Consider the following 13045-nt stretch of genomic DNA (forward strand, 5'->3'; position numbering starts at 1 on the left):
CACAGTGAGGAGGCCTGAGCAGGTCTGGGGCGCGGAGAGGAGGTCTGAGCAGGTCTGAGTGTCTGGGGCGCAGTGAGGAGGTCTGAGTGTCTTGAGCGCGGTGAGGAGGTCTGAGCAGGTCTGAGTGTCTGGAGCGCGGAGAGGAGGTCTGAGTGTCTGGGGCGCGGTGAGGAGGTCTGAGCAGGTCTGAGTGTCTGGAGCGCGGAGAGGAGGTCTGAGCAGGTCTGAGTGTCTGGAGCGCGGAGAGGAGGTCTGGGCAGGTCTGAGTGTCTGGGGTGCGGTGAGGAGGTCTGAGCAGGTCTGAGTGTCTGGGGCGCGGTGAGGTCTGAGTGTCTGGGGCGCGGAGAGGAGGTCTGAGCAGGTCTGAGTGTCTGGAGCGCGGAGAGGAGGTCTGAGTGTCTGAGGCGCGGAGAAGAGGTCTGAGCAGGTCTGAGTGTCTGGGGCGCGGAGAGGAGGTCTGAGCAGGTCTGAGTGTCTGGAGCGCGGAGAGGAGGTCTGAGGCGCGGAGAAGAGGTCTGAGCAGGTCTGAGTGTCTGGGGCGCGGAGAGGAGGTCTATGCAGGTCTGAGTGTCAGAGCGCGGTGAGGAGGTCTGAGCAGGTCTGAGTGTCTGGAGCGCGGTGAGGAGGTCTGAGCAGGTCTGAGTGTCTGGAGCGCGGAGAGGAGGTCTGAGCAGGTCTGAGTGTCTGGAGCGCGGAGAGGAGGTGTGAGTGTCTGAGTGTCTGGGGCGCGTTGAGGAGGTCTGAGTCTCTGGGGCGCGGTGAGGAGGTCTGAGCAGGTCTGAGTGTCTGGAGCGTGGAGAGGAGGTCTGAGCAGGTCTGAGTGTCTGGGGCGAGGAGAGGAGGTCTGAGCAGGTCTGAGTGTCTGGAGCGCGGAGAGGAGGTCTGAGCAGGTCTGAGTGTCTGGGGTGCGGTGAGGAGGTCTGAGCAGGTCTGAGTGTCTGGGGCGCGGTGAGGACGAGGTCTGAGCAGGTCTGAGTGTCTGGGGCGCGGAGAGGAGGTCTGAGCAGGTCTGAGTGTCTGGAGCGCGGAGAGGAGGTCTGAGTGTCTGAGTGTCTGAGGCGCGGAGAAGAGGTCTGAGCAGGTCTGAGTGTCTGGGGCGCGGAGAGGAGGTCTGAGCAGGTCTGAGTGTCTGGGGCGCGGTGAGGAGGTCTGAGGAAGTCTGAGTGTCTGAGGCGCGGAGAGGAGGTCTGAGCAGGTCTGAGTGTCTGGGGCACAGTGAGGAGGCCTGAGCAGGTCTGGGGCGCGGAGAGGAGGTCTGAGCAGGTCTGAGTGTCTGGGGCGCGGTGAGGAGGTCTGAGTGTCTGGGGCGCGGTGAGGAGGTCTGAGTGTCTGGGGCACGTGAGGAGGTCTGAGCAGGTCTGAGTGTCTGGGGCGCGGTGAGGAGGTCTGAGCAGGTCTGAGTGTCTGGGGCGCAGTGAGGAGGTCTGAGTGTCTTGGGCGCGGTGAGGAGGTCTGAGCAGGTCTGAGTGTCTGGAGCGCGGTGAGGAGGTCTGAGCAGGTCTGAGTGTCTGGGGAGCGGAGAGGAGGTCTGAGCAGGTCTGAGTGTCTGGGGCGTGGAGAGGAGGTCTGAGCAGGTCTGAGTGTCTGGTGCGCGGTGAGGAGGTCTGAGGAGGTCTGAGTGTCTGAGGCGCGGAGAGGAGGTCTGAGCAGGTCTGAGTGTCTGGGGCACAGTGAGGAGGCCTGAGCAGGTCTGGGGCGCGGTGAGGAGGTCTGAGTGTCTGGGGCGCGTTGAGGAGGTCTGAGTGTCTGGGGCGCGGTGAGGAGGTCTGAGCAGGTCTGAGTGTCTGGAGCGCGGAGAGGAGGTCTGAGCAGGTCTGAGTGTCTGGAGCGCGGAGAGGAGGTCTGGGCAGGTCTGAGTGTCTGGGGTGCGGTGAGGAGGTCTGAGCAGGTCTGAGTGTCTGGGGCGCGGTGAGGTCTGAGTGTCTGGGGCGCGGAGAGGAGGTCTGAGCAGGTCTGAGTGTCTGGAGCGCGGAGAGGAGGTCTGAGTGTCTGAGGCGCGGAGAAGAGGTCTGAGCAGGTCTGAGTGTCTGGGGCGCGGAGAGGAGGTCTATGCAGGTCTGAGTGTCAGAGCGCGGTGAGGAGGTCTGAGCAGGTCTGAGTGTCTGGGGCGCGGAGAGGAGGTCTATGCAGGTCTGAGTGTCTGGAGCGCGGTGAGGAGGTCTGAGCAGGTCTGAGTGTCTGGAGCGCGGTGAGGAGGTCTGAGCAGGTCTGAGTGTCTGGAGCGCGGAGAGGAGGTCTGAGCAGGTCGGAGTGTCTGGAGCGCGGAGAGGAGGTGTGAGTGTCTGAGTGTCTGGGGCGCGTTGAGGAGGTCTGAGTCTCTGGGGCGCGGTGAGGAGGTCTGAGCATGTCTGAGTGTCTGGAGCGTGAAGAGGAGGTCAGAGCAGGTCTGAGTGTCTGGGGCGAGGAGAGGAGGTCTGAGCAGGTCTGAGTGTCTGGAGCGCGGAGAGGAGGTCTGAGCAGGTCTGAGTGTCTGAGGCGCGGTGAGGAGGTCTGAGCAGGTCTGAGTGTCTGAGGCGCGGTGAGGAGGTCTGAGCAGGTCTGAGTGTCTGGGGTGCGGTGAGGAGGTCTGAGCAGGTCTGAGTGTCTGGGGCGTGGAGAGGAGGTCTGAGCAGGTCTGAGTGTCTGCAGCGCAGAGAGGAGGTCTGAGCAGGTCTAAGTGTCTGGAGCGCGGAGAGGAGGTCTGAGCAGGTCTGAGTGTCTGGAGCGCGGAGAGGAGGTCTGAGCAGGTCTAAGTGTCTGGAGCGCGGACAGGAGGTCTGAGCAGGTCTGAGTGTCTGGAGCGCGGAGAGGAGGTCTGAGCAGGTCTGATTGTCTGGGGCGCGGTGAGGAGGTCTGAGTGTCTGGGGCGCGGAGAGGAGGTCTGAGCAGGTCTGAGTGTCTGGGGCGAGGTGAGGAGGTCTGAGCGAGTCTGAGTGTCTGGAGCGTGGAGAGGAGGTCTGAGCAGGTCTGAGTGTCTGGGGTGCAGTGAGGAGGTCTGAGCAGGTCTGAGTGTCTGGGGCGCGGTGAGGAGGAGGTCTGAGCAGGTCTGAGTGTCTGCAGCGCAGAGAGGAGGTGTGAGTGTCTGAGTGTCTGATGCGCGGAGAGGAGGTCTGAGCAGGTCTGAGTGTCTGGGGCGCGGTGAGGAGGTCTGAGGAGGTCTGAGTGTCTGAGGCGCGGAGAGGAGGTCTGAGCAGGTCTGAGTGTCTGGGGCACAGTGAGGAGGCCTGAGCAGGTCTGGGGCGCGGAGAGGAGGTCTGAGCAGGTCTGAGTGTCTGGGGCGCGGTGAGGAGGTCTGAGTGTCTGGGGCGCATTGAGGAGGTCTGAGTGTCTGGGGCGCGGTGAGGAGGTCTGAGCAGGTCTGAGTGTCTGGGGCGCGGTGAGGAGGTCTGAGCAGGTCTGAGTGTCTGGGGCGCGGTGAGGAGGTCTGAGCAGGTCTGAGTGTCTGGGGCGCGGTGAGGAGGTCTGAGTGTCTTGGGCGCGGTGAGGAGGTCTGAGCAGGTCTGAGTGTCTGGAGCACGGTGAGGAGGTCTGAGCAGGTCTGAGTGTCTGGGGCGCGGAGAGGAGGTCTGAGCAGGTCTGAGTGTCTGGGGCGTGGAGAGGAGGTCTGAGCAGGTCTGAGTGTCTGGTGTGCGGTGAGGAGGTCTGAGGAGGTCTGAGTGTCTGAGGCGCGGAGAGGAGGTCTGAGCAGGTCTGAGTGTCTGGGGCACAGTGAGGAGGCCTGAGCAGGTCTGGGGCGCGGTGAGGAGGTCTGAGTGTCTGGGGCGCGTTGAGGAGGTCTGAGTGTCTGGGGGGCGGTGAGGAGGTCTGAGTAGGTCTGAGTGTCTGGAGCGGGGTGAGGAGGTCTGAGCAGGTCTGAGTGTCTGGGGCGCGGAGAGGAGGTCTGAGCAGGTCTGAGTGTCTGGGGCGTGGAGAGGAGGTCTGGGCAGGTCTGAGTGTCTGGGGTGCGGTGAGGAGGTCTGAGCAGGTCTGAGTGTCTGGGGCGCGGAGAGGAGGTCTGAGCAGGTCTGAGTGTCTGGAGCGCGGAGAGGAGGTCTGAGTGTCTGAGGCGCGGAGAAGAGGTCTGAGCAGGTCTGAGTGTCTGGGGCGCGGAGAGGAGGTCTATGCAGGTCTGAGTGTCAGAGCGCGGTGAGGAGGTCTGAGCAGGTCTGAGTGTCTGGAGCGCGGTGAGGAGGTCTGAGCAGGTCTGAGTGTCTGGAGCGCGGAGAGGAGGTCTGAGCAGGTCTGAGTGTCTGGAGCGCGGAGAGGAGGTGTGAGTGTCTGAGTGTCTGGGGCGCGGTGAGGAGGAGGTCTGAGCAGGTCTGAGTGTCTGGGGCGCGGAGAGGAGGTCTGAGCAGGTCTGAGTGTCTGGAGCGCGGAGAGGAGGTCTGAGTGTCTGAGTGTCTGGGGCGCGGAGAAGAGGTCTGAGCAGGTCTGAGTGTCTGGGGCGCGGAGAGGAGGTCTGAGCAGGTCTGAGTGTCTGGGGCGCGGTGAGGAGGTCTGAGGAAGTCTGAGTGTCTGAGGCACGGAGAGGAGGTCTGAGCAGGTCTGAGTGTCTGGGGCACAGTGAGGAGGCCTGAGCAGGTCTGGGGCGCGGAGAGGAGGTCTGAGCAGGTCTGAGTGTCTGGGGCGCGGTGAGGAGGTCTGAGTGTCTTGGGGCGCGGTGAGGAGATCTGAGCAGGTCTGAGTGTCTGGGGCGCGGTGAGGAGGTCTGACCAGGTCTGAGTGTCTGGGGCGCAGTGAGGAGGTCTGAGTGTCTTGAGCGCGGTGAGGAGGTCTGAGCAGGTCTGAGTGTCTGGAGCGCGGTGAGGAGGTCTGAGCAGGTCTGAGTGTCTGGGGCGCGTTGAGGAGGTCTGAGTGTCTGGGGCGCGGTGAGGAGGTCTGAGCAGGTCTGAGTGTCTGGAGCGCGGAGAGGAGGTCTGAGCAGGTCTGAGTGTCTGGAGCGCGGAGAGGAGGTCTGGGCAGGTCTGAGTGTCTGGGGTGCGGTGAGGAGGTCTGAGCAGGTCTGAGTGTCTGGGGCGCGGTGAGGTCTGAGTGTCTGGGGCGCGGAGAGGAGGTCTGAGCAGGTCTGAGTGTCTGGAGCGCGGAGAGGAGGTCTGAGTGTCTGAGGCGCGGAGAAGAGGTCTGAGCAGGTCTGAGTGTCTGGGGCGCGGAGAGGAGGTCTGAGCAGGTCTGAGTGTCTGGAGCGCGGAGAGGAGGTCTGAGGCGCGGAGAAGAGGTCTGAGCAGGTCTGAGTGTCTGGGGCGCGGAGAGGAGGTCTATGCAGGTCTGAGTGTCAGAGCGCGGTGAGGAGGTCTGAGCAGGTCTGAGTGTCTGGAGCGCGGTGAGGAGGTCTGAGCAGGTCTGAGTGTCTGGAGCGCGGAGAGGAGGTCTGAGCAGGTCTGAGTGTCTGGAGCGCGGAGAGGAGGTGTGAGTGTCTGAGTGTCTGGGGCGCGTTGAGGAGGTCTGAGTCTCTGGGGCGCGGTGAGGAGGTCTGAGCAGGTCTGAGTGTCTGGAGCGTGGAGAGGAGGTCTGAGCAGGTCTGAGTGTCTGGGGCGAGGAGAGGAGGTCTGAGCAGGTCTGAGTGTCTGGAGCGCGGAGAGGAGGTCTGAGCAGGTCTGAGTGTCTGGGGTGCGGTGAGGAGGTCTGAGCAGGTCTGAGTGTCTGGGGCGCGGTGAGGACGAGGTCTGAGCAGGTCTGAGTGTCTGGGGCGCGGAGAGGAGGTCTGAGCAGGTCTGAGTGTCTGGAGCGCGGAGAGGAGGTCTGAGTGTCTGAGTGTCTGAGGCGCGGAGAAGAGGTCTGAGCAGGTCTGAGTGTCTGGGGCGCGGAGAGGAGGTCTGAGCAGGTCTGAGTGTCTGGGGCGCGGTGAGGAGGTCTGAGGAAGTCTGAGTGTCTGAGGCGCGGAGAGGAGGTCTGAGCAGGTCTGAGTGTCTGGGGCACAGTGAGGAGGCCTGAGCAGGTCTGGGGCGCGGAGAGGAGGTCTGAGCAGGTCTGAGTGTCTGGGGCGCGGTGAGGAGGTCTGAGTGTCTGGGGCGCGGTGAGGAGGTCTGAGTGTCTGGGGCACGTGAGGAGGTCTGAGCAGGTCTGAGTGTCTGGGGTGCGGTGAGGAGGTCTGAGCAGGTCTGAGTGTCTGGGGCGCAGTGAGGAGGTCTGAGTGTCTTGGGCGCGGTGAGGAGGTCTGAGCAGGTCTGAGTGTCTGGAGCGCGGTGAGGAGGTCTGAGCAGGTCTGAGTGTCTGGGGAGCGGAGAGGAGGTCTGAGCAGGTCTGAGTGTCTGGGGCGTGGAGAGGAGGTCTGAGCAGGTCTGAGTGTCTGGTGCGCGGTGAGGAGGTCTGAGGAGGTCTGAGTGTCTGAGGCGCGGAGAGGAGGTCTGAGCAGGTCTGAGTGTCTGGGGCACAGTGAGGAGGCCTGAGCAGGTCTGGGGCGCGGTGAGGAGGTCTGAGTGTCTGGGGCGCGTTGAGGAGGTCTGAGTGTCTGGGGCGCGGTGAGGAGGTCTGAGCAGGTCTGAGTGTCTGGAGCGCGGAGAGGAGGTCTGAGCAGGTCTGAGTGTCTGGAGCGCGGAGAGGAGGTCTGGGCAGGTCTGAGTGTCTGGGGTGCGGTGAGGAGGTCTGAGCAGGTCTGAGTGTCTGGGGCGCGGTGAGGTCTGAGTGTCTGGGGCGCGGAGAGGAGGTCTGAGCAGGTCTGAGTGTCTGGAGCGCGGAGAGGAGGTCTGAGTGTCTGAGGCGCGGAGAAGAGGTCTGAGCAGGTCTGAGTGTCTGGGGCGCGGAGAGGAGGTCTATGCAGGTCTGAGTGTCAGAGCGCGGTGAGGAGGTCTGAGCAGGTCTGAGTGTCTCGGGCGCGGAGAGGAGGTCTATGCAGGTCTGAGTGTCTGGAGCGCGGTGAGGAGGTCTGAGCAGGTCTGAGTGTCTGGAGCGCGGTGAGGAGGTCTGAGCAGGTCTGAGTGTCTGGAGCGCGGAGAGGAGGTCTGAGCAGGTCTGAGTGTCTGGAGCGCGGAGAGGAGGTGTGAGTGTCTGAGTGTCTGGGGCGCGTTGAGGAGGTCTGAGTCTCTGGGGCGCGGTGAGGAGGTCTGAGCATGTCTGAGTGTCTGGAGCGTGAAGAGGAGGTCAGAGCAGGTCTGAGTGTCTGGGGCGAGGAGAGGAGGTCTGAGCAGGTCTGAGTGTCTGGAGCGCGGAGAGGAGGTCTGAGCAGGTCTGAGTGTCTGAGGCGCGGTGAGGAGGTCTGAGCAGGTCTGAGTGTCTGAGGCGCGGTGAGGAGGTCTGAGCAGGTCTGAGTGTCTGGGGTGCGGTGAGGAGGTCTGAGCAGGTCTGAGTGTCTGGGGCGTGGAGAGGAGGTCTGAGTGTCTTGGGCGCGGTGAGGAGGTCTGAGCAGGTCTGAGTGTCTGGAGCGCGGTGAGGAGGTCTGAGCAGGTCTGAGTGTCTGGGGCGCGGAGAGGAGGTCTGAGCAGGTCTGAGTGTCTGGGGCGTGGAGAGGAGGTCTGAGCAGGTCTGAGTGTCTGGTGCGCGGTGAGGAGGTCTGAGGAGGTCTGAGTGTCTGAGGCGCGGAGAGGAGGTCTGAGCAGGTCTGAGTGTCTGGGGCGCGTTGAGGAGGTCTGAGTCTCTGGGGCGCGGTGAGGAGGTCTGAGCATGTCTGAGTGTCTGGAGCGTGAAGAGGAGGTCAGAGCAGGTCTGAGTGTCTGGGGCGAGGAGAGGAGGTCTGAGCAGGTCTGAGTGTCTGGAGCGCGGAGAGGAGGTCTGAGCAGGTCTGAGTGTCTGAGGCGCGGTGAGGAGGTCTGAGCAGGTCTGAGTGTCTGAGGCGCGGTGAGGAGGTCTGAGCAGGTCTGAGTGTCTGGGGTGCGGTGAGGAGGTCTGAGCAGGTCTGAGTGTCTGGGGCGTGGAGAGGAGGTCTGAGTGTCTTGGGCGCGGTGAGGAGGTCTGAGCAGGTCTGAGTGTCTGGAGCGCGGTGAGGAGGTCTGAGCAGGTCTGAGTGTCTGGGGCGCGGAGAGGAGGTCTGAGCAGGTCTGAGTGTCTGGTGCGCGGTGAGGAGGTCTGAGGAGGTCTGAGTGTCTGAGGCGCGGAGAGGAGGTCTGAGCAGGTCTGAGTGTCTGGGGCACAGTGAGGAGGCCTGAGCAGGTCTGGGGCGCGGTGAGGAGGTCTGAGTGTCTGGGGCGCGTTGAGGAGGTCTGAGTGCCTGGGGCGCGGTGAGGAGGTCTGAGCAGGTCTGAGTGTCTGGAGCGCGGAGAGGAGGTCTGAGCAGGTCTGAGTGTCTGGAGCGCGGAGAGGAGGTCTGAGTGTCTGAGTGTCTGGGGCGCGGTGAGGAGGTCTGAGTCTCTGGGGCGCGGTGAGGAGGTCTGAGCAGGTCTGAGTGTCCGGGGCGCGGTGAGGAGGTCTGAGCAGGTCTGACTGTCTGGGGCGCGGTGAGGAGGTCTGAGCAGGTCTGAGTGTCTGGGGCGTGGTGAGGAGGTCTGAGCAGGTCTGAGTGTCTGGGGCGCGGTGAGGAGGTCTGAGTGTCTGGGGCGCGGTGAGGAGGTCTGAGCAGGCCTGAGTGTCTGGGGCGCGGAGAGGAGGTCTGAGCAGGTCTGAGTGTCTGGAGCGCGGAGAGGAGGTCTGAGCAGGTCTGAGTGTCTGGGGTGCGGTGAGGAGGTCTGAGCAGGTCTGAGTGTCTGGGGCGCGGTGAGGAGGTCTGAGTGTCTTGGGCGTGGTGAGCAGGTCTGAGTGTCTGGGGTGCGGTGAGGAGGTCTGAGCAGGTCTGAGTGTCTGGGGTGCGGTGAGGAGGTCTGAGCAGGTCTGAGTGTCCGGGGCGCGGTGAGGAGGTCTGAGCAGGTCTGAGTGTCTGAGGCGCGGTGAGGAGGTCTGAGCAGGTCTGAGTGTCTGAGGCGCGGTGAGGAGGTCTGAGCAGGTCTGAGTGTCTGGGGTGCGGTGAGGAGGTCTGAGCAGGTCTGAGTGTCTGGAGCGCGGTGAGGAGGTCTGAGCAGGTCTGAGTGTCTGGGGCGCGGAGAGGAGGTCTGAGCAGGTCTGAGTGTCTGGGGCGTGGAGAGGAGGTCTGAGCAGGTCTGAGTGTCTGGTGCGCGGTGAGGAGGTCTGAGGAGGTCTGAGTGTCTGAGGCGCGGAGAGGAGGTCTGAGCAGGTCTGAGTGTCTGGGGCACAGTGAGGAGGCCTGAGCAGGTCTGGGGCGCGGTGAGGAGGTCTGAGTGTCTGGGGCGCGTTGAGGAGGTCTGAGTGCCTGGGGCGCGGTGAGGAGGTCTGAGCAGGTCTGAGTGTCTGGAGCGCGGAGAGGAGGTCTGAGCAGGTCTGAGTGTCTGGAGCGCGGAGAGGAGGTCTGAGCAGGTCTGAGTGTCTGGGGTGCGGTGAGGAGGTCTGAGCAGGTCTGAGTGTCTGGGGTGCGGTGAGGTCTGAGTGTCTGGGGCGCGGAGAGGAGGTCTGAGCAGGTCTGAGTGTCTGGAGCGCGGAGAGGAGGTCTGAGTGTCTGAGTGTCTGAGGCGCGGAGAAGAGGTCTGAGCAGGTCTGAGTGTCTGGCACGCGGTGAGGAGGTCTGAGCAGGTCTGAGTGTCTGGGGCGCGGTGAGGAGGTCTGAGTGTCTGGAGCGCGGTGAGGAGGTCTGAGCAGGTCTGAGTGTCTGGAGCGCGGTGAGGAGGTCTGAGCAGGTCTGAGTGTCTGGGGCGCGGAGAGGAGGTCTATGCAGGTCTGAGTGTCTGAAGCGCGGTGAGGAGGTCTGAGCAGGTCTGAGTGTCTGGGGCGAGGAGAGGAGATCTGAGCAGGTCTGAGTGTCTGAAGCGCGGTGAGGAGGTCTGAGCAGGTCTGAGTGTCTGGGGCGAGGAGAGGAGATCTGAGCAGGTCTGAGTGTCTGGAGCGCGGAGAGGAGGTCTGAGCAGGTCTGAGTGTCTGGGGTGCGGTGAGGAGGTCTGAGCAGGTCTGAGTGTCTGGGGCGCGGTGAGGAGGAGGTCTGAGCAGGTCTGAGTGTCTGGGGCGCGGTGAGGAGGTCTGAGTGTCTGGGGCGCGGTGAGGAGGTCAGAGTGTCTGGGGCGCGGTGAGGAGGTCAGAGCAGGTCTGAGTGTCTGGGGCGCGGTGAGGAGGTCTGAGCAGGTCTGAGTGTCTGGGGCGCGGAGAGGAGGTCTATGCAGGTTTGAGTGTCAGAGCGCGGTGAGGAGGTCTGAGCAGGTCTGAGTGTCTGGAGCGCGGTGAGGAGGTCTGAGCAGGTCTGAGTGTCTGGAGCGCGGAGAGGAGGTCTGAGCAGGTCTGAGTGTCTGGAGCGCGGAGAGGAGGTCTGAGTGTCTGAGTGTCTGGGGCGCGTTGAGGAGGTCTGAGTCTCTGGGGCGCGGTGAGGAGGTCTGAGCAGGTCTGAGTGTCTGGAGCGTGGAGAGGAGGTCTGAGCAGGTCTGAGTGTCTGGGGCGAGGAGAGGAGGTCTGAGCAGGTCTGAGTGTCTGGAGCGCGGAGAGGAGGTCTGAGCAGGTCTGAGTGTCTGGGGTGCGGTGAGGAGGTCTGAGCAGGTCTGAGTGTCTGGAGCGCGGAGAGGAGGTCTGAGTGTCTGAGTGTCTGAGGCGCGGAGAAGAGGTCTGAGCAGGTCTGAGTGTCTGGGGCGCGGTGAGGAGGTCTGAGTGTCTGAGGCACGGAGAAGAGGTCTGAGCAGGTCTGAGTGTCTGGGGCGCGGAGAGGAGGTCTGAGCAGGTCTGAGTGTCTGGGGCGCGGTGAGGAGGTCTGAGGAAGTCTGAGTGTCTGAGGCGCGGAGAGGAGGTCTGAGCAGGTCTGAGTGTCTGGGGCACAGTGAGGAGGCCTGAGCAGGTCTGGGGCGCGGAGAGGAGGTCTGAGCAGGTCTGAGTGTCTGGGGCGCGGTGAGGAGGTCTGAGTGTCTGGGGCGCGGTGAGGAGGTCTGAGTGTCTGGGGCACGGTGAGGAGGTCTGAGCAGGTCTGAGTGTCTGGAGCGCGGAGAGGAGGTCTGAGCAGGTCTGAGTGTCTGGGGCGTGGTGAGGAGGTCTGAGCAGGTCTGAGTGTCTGGGGCGCGGTGAGGAGGTCTGAGTGTCTGGGGCGCGGAGAGGAGGTCTGAGCAGGTCTGAGTGTCTGGAGCGCGGAGAGGAGGTCTGAGCAGGTCTGAGTGTCTGGAGAGCGGAGAGGAGGTCTGAGCAGGTCTGAGTGTCTGGGGCGCGGTGAGGAGGTCTGAGTGTCTGGGGCGCGGTGAGGAGGTCTGAGCAGGTCTGAGTGTCTGGGGCGCGGTGAGGAGGTCTGAGCAGGTCTGAGTGTCTGGGGCGCGGAGAGGAGGTCTATGCAGGTCTGAGTGTCAGAGCGCGGTGAGGAGGTCTGAGCAGGTCTGAGTGTCTGGAGCGCGGTGAGGAGGTCTGAGCAGGTCTGAGTGTCTGGAGCGCGGAGAGGAGGTCTGAGCAGGTCTGAGTGTCTGGAGCGCGGAGAGGAGGTCTGAGTGTCTGGGGCGCGTTGAGGAGGTCTGAGTCTCTGGGGCGCAGTGAGGAGGTCTGAGCAGGTCTGAGTGTCTGGAGCGTGGAGAGGAGGTCTGAGCAGGTCTGAGTGTCTGGGGCGAGGAGAGGAGGTCTGAGCAGGTCTGAGTGTCTGGAGCGCGGAGAGGAGGTCTGAGCAGGTCTGAGTGTCTGGGGTGCGGTGAGGAGGTCTGAGCAGGTCTGAGTGTCTGGGGCGCGGTGAGGAGGAGGTCTGAGCAGGTCTGAGTGTCTTGGGCGCGGTGAGGAGGTCTGAGCAGGTCTGAGTGTCTGGAGCGCGGTGAGGAGGTCTGAGCAGGTCTGAGTGTCTGGGGCGCGGAGAGGAGGTCTGAGCAGGTCTGAGTGTCTGGGGCGTGGAGAGGAGGTCTGAGCAGGTCTGAGTGTCTGGTGCGCGGTGAGGAGGTCTGAGGAGGTCTGAGTGTCTGAGGCGCGGAGAGGAGGTCTGAGCAGGTCTGAGTGTCTGGGGCACAGTGAGGAGGCCTGAGCAGGTCTGGGGCGCGGTGAGGAGGTCTGAGTGTCTGGGGCGCGTTGAGGAGGTCTGAAGGCCTGGGGCGCGGTGAGGAGGTCTGAGCAGGTCTGAGTGTCTGGAGCGCGGAGAGGAGGTCTGAGCAGGTCTGAGTGTCTGGAGCGCGGAGAGGAGGTCTGAGCAGGTCTGAGTGTCTGGGGTGCGGTGAGGAGGTCTGAGCAGGTCTGAGTGTCTGGGGTGTGGTGAGGTCTGAGTGTCTGGGGCGCGGAGAGGAGGTCTGAGCAGGTCTGAGTGTCTGGAGCGCGGAGAGGAGGTCTGAGTGTCTGAGTGTCTGAGGCGCGGAGAAGAGGTCTGAGCAGGTCTGAGTGTCTGGGGCGCGGTGAGGAGGTCTGAGCAGGTCTGAATGTCTGGGGCGCGGTGAGGAGGTCTGAGTGTCTGGAGCGCGGTGAGGAGGTCTGAGCAGGTCTGAGTGTCTGGAGCGCGGTGAGGAGGTCTGAGCAGGTCTGAGTGTCTGGGGCGCGGAGAGGAGGTCTATGCAGGTCTGAGTGTCAGAGCGCGGTGAGGAGGTCTGAGCAGGTCTGAGTGTCTGGAGCGCGGTGAGGAGGTCTGAGCAGGTCTGAGTGTCTGGGGCGAGGAGAGGAGATCTGAGCAGGTCTGAGTGTCTGGAGCGCGGAGAGGAGGTCTGAGCAGGTCTGAGTGTCTGGGGTGCGGTGAGGAGGTCTGAGTGTCTGGGGCGCGGTGAGGAGGAGGTCTGAGCAGGTCTGAGTGTCTGGGGCGTGGTGAGGAGGTCTGAGTGTCTGGGGCGCGGAGAGGAGGTCTATGCAGGTCTGAGTGTCAGAGCGCGGTGAGGAGGTCTGAGCAGGTCTGAGTGTCAGAGCGCGGTGAGGAGGTCTGAGTGTCTGGAGCGCGGTGAGGAGGTCTGAGCAGGTCTGAGTGTCTGGAGCGCGGAGAGGAGGTCTATGCAGGTCTGAGTGTCAGAACGCGGTGAGGAGGTCTGAGCAGGTCTGAGTGTCAGAGCGCGGTGAGGAGGTCTGAGTGTCTGGAGCGCGGAGAGGAGGTCTATGCAGGTCTGAGTGTCAGAGCGCGGTGAGGAGGTCTGAGCAGGTCTGAGTGTCTGGAGCGCGGAGAGGAGGTCTGAGCAGGTCTGAGTGTCTGGAGCGCGGTGAGGAGGTCTAAGCAGGTCTGAGTGTCTGTGGTGCGGTGAGGAGGTCTGAGCAGGTCTGACTGTCT

The sequence above is a fragment of the Notolepis coatsorum genome (genome assembly GCF_963971535.1).
Source record: "Notolepis coatsorum genome assembly, chromosome: 4".
Classification (NCBI taxonomy): Eukaryota; Metazoa; Chordata; class Actinopteri; order Aulopiformes; family Paralepididae; genus Notolepis; species Notolepis coatsorum.